This window comes from Artibeus jamaicensis, unplaced genomic scaffold, assembly GCF_021234435.1.
Source record: "Artibeus jamaicensis isolate MK-2021 breed Jamaican fruit bat unplaced genomic scaffold, CSHL_Jam_final scaffold_847, whole genome shotgun sequence".
NCBI lineage: Eukaryota > Metazoa > Chordata > Mammalia > Chiroptera > Phyllostomidae > Artibeus > Artibeus jamaicensis.
The window spans coordinates 4,914,400-4,921,633 of NW_026522057.1; the positions used below are offsets into that span (position 1 = coordinate 4,914,400).

The 7,234-nt window shown below is 41.5% G+C and overlaps 1 long non-coding RNA gene across 1 annotated transcript; it reads right to left on the minus strand.

Moving 5' to 3' along the window:
• Positions 1-2,086: 2,086 nt before the first annotated feature.
• Positions 2,087-6,875, minus strand: LOC128626669 (uncharacterized). Its single transcript, XR_008390700.1, has 3 exons — positions 6,611-6,875; positions 5,475-5,559; positions 2,087-2,582 (listed from the first exon to the last, which is right to left on the minus strand). It is a non-coding gene; the product is annotated as an uncharacterized LOC128626669 (long non-coding RNA).
• Positions 6,876-7,234: the final 359 nt, after the last annotated feature.

The following is a 7,234-nucleotide window of genomic DNA, read 5'->3' on the forward strand; positions in this document are numbered from 1 at the left end:
CTACATAGACCATTTATATCATCTGTGAATACTCTTGACATCTTCCTTTTCAACCAGAATGCCTTTTATTTTTCTTTAGCCTCACTGGACTTGCTAGATCTTCCAGAGCCATGTCCACTGGGAGCAGTGACAGTAGACACTCTTGCCTTAGGTTCCAGTCTACACGGAAAGCACTCCATCGTTCAATGTCACCACGTATGACCTTAGCTGTACTTTTCTGATGATGACCTTCACTAGACTGAAGAAGTTCCCTTCTATTCCTAGTTTGCTGAGCTTTTATTATGAATGTATATTAAATTTTGTCAAGTGCTTTTTCTGTACCTATTGATATCATCATGTGGCTTTTCTTGTTAAGTATATTTCTGAAGAGAATTACCTTGATTTTCAAGCATTTGACTAGTTTTTGAATTCCTGGAATAAACACCATTCAGTTCTCCTGTGTTATCTTTTTATATATTGCTGAACTTGATTAGCTAATAGTTTGTTAAGGGGTTTTTGCATTTACGCTCATGGGAGATATTGGTCTGTAGTTTTCCTGTACTCTATCGAATCTTTATTTGAGGGCTCTGTTGACTTTTTTTTTAAGATTTCATTTATTTACTTAGAGAGAGGGAAAGGGAAGGAGAAAGAGAGGGAGAGAAACATCAATGTGTGGTTGCCTCTCATGTAGCCTCCACTGGGGACCTGGCCTGCAACTGAGGCATGTGCCCTGACTGGGAATCCAACTGGTGACTTTTTGGTTCACAGGCTGGCACTCAGTCCACTGAGCTACACCAGCCAGGGCTGTTGACCTTTTAAGGATGTTATATAAATGAAATACAGTATGTAATCTTTTAAAAATGACTTTTTTTTCACTTAGCACAATTTCTTTCAGATCCAAGCTTCTGTGTGGATCATTTGTTCCTTTTTACTTGCTGAATAGTATTCCATAACATGGAGGAACCACTGTTTAAGATTTCACTGACTGAAGGACACTGATATGGGAAGGTTCTAAGTTGGCTTAGTGTTTAGGCTATTCAGTTATGAGAGGGGGGGGATAGTTGATTATATTAGTGTGACAACAGTGGAGGGGTTAAGGAGTGATTGGATCCTGGATACGCTTTGAAAATGGAGCTGACAGGTTTGCTGAGGGACTGGTCTGGAGGTGAGAGAAAAGGAGGCAGGGATGACTCCAAGGTTTTTGGCCTAAGCAACTTGAAGAGTGGACTTTCCATTTCACTGCGAGGAAGAGAGAACTAGAGAAAAATCAGGTCTGGAAGGGGAAGAGGGAAAGTCAAAAGATGGTAACTCCTACTTTTTAGATAAGCAAATAAAAATATTAGGAGCAGTGAGACTGTGAAGAATTGGAATTCTCATAAGAATCTTAATTGAGCACCCTGGCTGGTGTAGCTCAGTGGATTGAGCGTGGGCCTGCGAACCAACAAACGCAGTTCGATTCCCAGTCAGGGCACATGCCTGGGTTGCAGGCCAGTTCCCAGCAGGGGATGCATGAGAGGCAACCATACGTTGATATTTCTCTCCCTGTCTTTCCCTTCCCCTCTAAAGATAAATAACTAAAATCTAAAAAAAAATGTAATTGACTCAAACGTCTCAAGGGGGCAATCTGACAGTAAACACATAGTCTCTGATCCACCAATTCCTCTTCTATAAATTTTTTCTATAGAAATGTTGGAACTAAAAATATCCAAAATTCCAAGCACAAGAACAGTTATTTCAGCATTATTTGTAACAGAGAAAAACTGGTATCTTAAATATCCATCAATAAAGTACTAATTAAAAATTAACTTTAGTACATCAATACATCATACAATGGAACGTGATGCAGCCACTAACAAGACTGAAATGGCTCTAAATAGTGAAGAAAAGATTGAAATGGGTCTGACAACTTTGAGATGTAAAGATGCGTAACATAACTGAAAGGCAGTTGCAGAGCTCATTTTTGTAAAACAAACAGATACACACATAGATACAAAATAAGCACAGGCACACCTCATCTTGTTGGACTGCTTTATTGCACTTAACAGGTGTTGCATTTTTTACAAGGCACCCCACTCCACCAACAAAAAGATTCTGACCCATTTTATTGTTACACTCGCTTTATTATAGTGGTCTGGATGCAGAACTGCAGTATCTTCTTTTGGGGCAATGAAAATGTTTTGGAACTTGATAGAGAAGGTAATTATGCAATCCTTTGATGTAGTAAATACCACTGAACCATACAAATTAAAATGGTTGATATCATGTTCTGTGAGTTTTATCTCCAAAGAAAAGAAATACAAGTGGGGGAGGGGGAACAGATTTTTATTAGGCAGCAACATTTTTCTTTCTTCAATAGTGACTGAGAAACTCTGTGATTTGAATCCCAAGCCCCTCCTTGGTTAGTAACACTTTTGGAGCCCACAGCTTTTAACCACCAAGGAAACCAAAATTCTCAAAAGAGTAGTTGTTCTTACCCACTAACACCAGGTTGCCATGGATCTCCAGCTCATTTGTTTGCACAAAGCCCTCTGTGCAGGGTCCAGTTACCTCTCCCACTCCTCTGTGGTTAAGTCCATGGTCACGTCCTTGAATGTGACAGGTTCCTAAAACACCAATGAACAGTGATTCCTCTTCAGTAAGCAAGCATCTACGCCAACGTTCGTAATACAAAGGGCAAACTTGGCAACACTGAGAAAGGTAGACAGAACAAAAGACACTTCAGATTTCTGCCCAAGCCATAAGAATGACTAAAAGAAACTATAAAAAATTTAAAAAACACATATATCTTATATAGAGGTTCACCAACACTAATAATAGAAAGAGCTCTTAAAAATCAAATTAAAAAAGATAAAATGCTCTAGTTAAAAATGGACAAAGGAAAAATGATCTCTGCTCCTTAAAAAAGAAAAATTATCTGAATGAGTAATTCCTAGAAGAAAAACAAATGGACAAGAAAGAAGGGATGTGTTGCCTCACAAATTAGCAAAGAAATGGTCATTCAGGTAACAATGAGACATTGTTTTCCCCTATTCATTGGGCAAAGATTAAGACTTATAACACCCATGACTAGTTAGAGTGTAAGGAACCAGGTACCCTCATACACTGTCAGAAGAAGTATGAATTGGCACAGTCTTTCTGGGTTTATCAAACATAGCCTTTGATTAAGCAATTCCAGTTCTAGAAATTCATCCTCATTAAGATAACGAACAACTTCCTTGCTGGTAAATTCAATGAAAAGTTTTTCTTCCTCTTTATGCTTGACTCCCTGGCATTATTTGGCCCTGTTGCCCATCTGATCTCCCTCAAAACGCTCCTCTTAGAGTCTGGATACCATAGTAACCTGGTCTCTTCCTACCTCTCTCATCACTCTTTGTCAATCTCCTTCTCTACACAGCTTATCAGCATTGGGGTTCCCTGGCCCTCTTCACATTCTCCTGATGTAATTTCATCTATTCTCATAGCTTCAAATGCCACCTGAAGGCTGAAAACTTCAAATTGTACTCCAACAGCCAAGTCCTCCAGCCAGAGCTACAGTATCAAACCCAAAAATCTACTTGAACATCTGGTGTGAAGCACAGTGCCTCATCTATAGCAGGTAATCCATAGATACCCACCAGGTGAAATAAATATCCACTTGCATATCTCAAAGGCATCTAAATCAGCTTGCTCAGTCCTGACTTATCTCCTTTCCAAACCCGCTTCTTTCCCACCCACCGTTCCCTACCTCAGGAAACCACACCTCAACCACTCGGATGTTCCAGTCAGAAAGATGGGTCGTGCTTGACTTCTCTCGAATCCCTGACTCTCATCCCTCACTAAATCATGGACAACTATGGGGGATTCAAGGCTGTAGTGGAGGAACTGACTGCAGATGTGGAAATAGTAAGAGAACCAGAATCAGAAGTAGAGCCTGAAGATGTGACTGAATTGCTGAAATCTCGCTATATGAAACTTTAACCGATAAGGAGTGGCTTCTTATGGATGATTCAAGAAAGGGGCTTCTTGAGATGGAATTGACTCCTGGTGAAGACTGTTGAAATGATAATAGAGAAATTAGAATATTACATAAACTCAGTTGATACAGCAGCAGGATTTGAGAGGACTACAATTTTGAAAGAAGTTCTACTGGGGGTAAAATGTTATGAAATAGCATCACATGCTACAGAGAAATTAATGAAAGGAAGTCAGTCACTGATAAAGCAAACTTCACTGTGATCTCATTTTAAGAAACTGCAACAGCCACCCCAACCTTCAGGAACCACCAACCACCCTGATCAGTCGGCAGCCATCAACCTTGAAGCAAGACCTTCCACCAGCAAGAAGATTACAACTTGCCAAAGACTCAGATGGTGGTAACCATTTTCAATTAAGGTACACACATTGTTTTTTAGATCTAATGCTATTATTGTACACTTTAGAGACTACAGTCCATATGAAACACAATTTTCATGCGCACTGGGAAACCAGATAACTCATGTGACACCCTTTATTGTGATACTCACTTTATGGAAGTGGCCTGGACCCAAAGCTACAGTATCTCCAAGGTATGCCAGTACCTTTCACCCAAAGAGATCCCACACATATTTTCTCAGTTGCTGATGGGTCAAGCAAACGAAAATAAATCAGTAAGTACACATAAATTTGGAACAAGTCAGATCTTATGGACACTTACAGAAGTTGGCACGTGCCATTAGAGAATATACAAGGTCTGTCCAGAAAGTATCCAGCCAATACTATGAAAAAGAGAGACATGTACTGAAGAAGATACAAGAAACACTGTCCATAGGACAATGACACCTCAGTCCCCTTCAAAGTAAGCACCTTGGGACCTGACACAGTTCTCCAAGTACCTCTTCCACTGTTCAAAACACTCTGCAAATCCTTTTTTGGAACTGCCAACAGCTGCCCTGTCGTATTTTCCTGAATCTCATTGACAGCCTGAAATCTCTTCCCTTTCAAAGGTGATTTTAGTTTTAGGGAAAGCCAGAAGTCACAGGGTGCCACATCTGGGCTGTTGTGGGGCTGAGTCACCTGGATGATTTGATGTTTCGCCAAGAAACTCCACACAAGATGCGGTACATGAGGGGGCTCACTGTCATGATAAACCTGCCAATCACCATTGCCCATAGCCATTTTCATGCATCTCTCTTCTGAGGAATGTTCGAGCTTAATGCAAAATTGGATGCAGATTTGTTGCTCTGCTGGCTCAGTCATTTTGAATGTGACGACCACACAGTACACATGGTCACTCAACGGGGTCTACATGCCCCATTGACTAGTACAGTGAAGGCATCATCATTCATGCTTGTGCAATGCAGTCCATTCTCCTTGGCTGCCAGCTTACATCAATTTTGGGCAAATCATTCTCATTATATTAACAGTGGCCAGACTTTTTCCGGACAGACCTCGTATATCATCTTCCTCTTCCTGAGTTTCCATTTCCTGTGGAGCCTGACCCCATAAACCCACACTCTCCATTCTTCTGTAATACTCACCTCTCTCCTCAAACATCTGGAACAACACCTCCGTGGATGAAGTCCTGGATGGCACCCCCCTGTAATGAACGCCATGATTCAAACCCTGGATGGGAGAGACAAAAGTTGGTTCCTATGTCTCCTGAACTGGGGGTAAAAGTCACAGGTCAGAAGAACCTCTTCCGAGGACCTCTTTACCCTTCCCCTTTTCCTAGAAAAGAATGGACTGAATAACAGGAAAGCAACACTCTTTCAACAGGTATTCTGTGAACTCGACAGCACCTATAGCCCTTGGATGGCCTTTTGTAGTATTTTTTTTTTCTTTTTTAATCCTCACCCGAGGACATTTTTCCATTGCCTTTAGAGAGAGAGAGAGAGACAGGCAGACAGTCATTGACTGGTTGCCTTCTCCTACACACCCCAACTGGGAATTGAACCTACAACCTGAATTTATGCCCTGACTGGGACTGGAACCCACAACTCTTCAGTCTACCAGATGATGCTTCAACTGAGCCACACCAGCCAGGGTGTAGAATTTTAACCAGGGCTGCTGGAAACCCAGACAGGCAGGAATATGCAAGAGGGACCCACAGGCTGAATTACAGGGTCTTCCTGCAGAGACACCAAGAGCTCTCTCAAAAAAGTAACGATCACAAGTTCAAATTTCACTTTGCATTCACTCCTCAGAAAGGATAATACAAACCAACTTTTTGTTTTAGGTAAAGTACAATACTATGCTGAGAAACAATCAAATTTCAGGTAAAATTGCAGGGAGTTTGAATACTATCTACTCCACTTATTAGGTTTGATTTGAAGCTGGGAACTTCTTCACATAGTTACATCATAGAGTAACAGTGATAAATAAATACCACTCTTAAAAGTGCTTAATAGTGTCTGACACTGGATGTATTGGTTCTCTTCCCCACCGCCATAAGGGGTTTACTGCCCTCTGAGAGCCAAAAGGCTCCTAAAAGGGGGTGCAGCACAGTTCAACTCACTGGTGTGAGCTCCCTACAAGTATCTGCACACGCTACCTGCAACACAGCAATGCAGACTGACCCACCACAGGCCCGCTAGACCTGCAGAAGCCCCGCCTTTGGCTGGCTCTGAGCCAAATCCGCCCCCCCTCTCCGGGCCCCCCCATAGGGAATACCTACAGTTTTACTTCCTTCACATGAACCAATAAGCCGGTCTTTGCTCTTCAGTTTTCACAGGACGCTGGAGCCAAACTAGCCAAAGCACTCAGAACACTGCCCGTCCTGCCCAGTGCACGTGTATGGAAACATTGATTCTGTCAGATTTCCCAGGGTCCACCGCAGAAATTCATCGAGGACTACATTTCCCATAAGGCTCATGGAGCTAGGGTCCCAAAGGAGGAGGGGCTTCCTGTTCATCAAGAGGTTTCCAGTTTGGTCTCTCGAGCTTCAGGGAGGGCTCTGGTCACAGTGAAGAGAAAGGTGTGTGTCATTTTTACTTAATATAGATATGACATATAGAGGACATGTGCCATAAGACATGGCAAATAGAAACCAGGAGGAAAATAGACCAAGTACAGTTTCTCCTTTCATTTTCTTTTTAAAAAAGAATTAAACTTTAGTAACAGAATAGCAAATATATCTTAACTGTAAGTAGTTTAAACATATAGAGTACAGAAATTAATGTATTAAAGTCTATCAAAAGGGACATTTGTTTCAGACAGCCTAGTTATGTTTCAGAGGTTTTTCTACAATTGTGTTGTAAGGCAACAGCAAGAGGCCAAATTTAACTTTCATTCAGGGAAA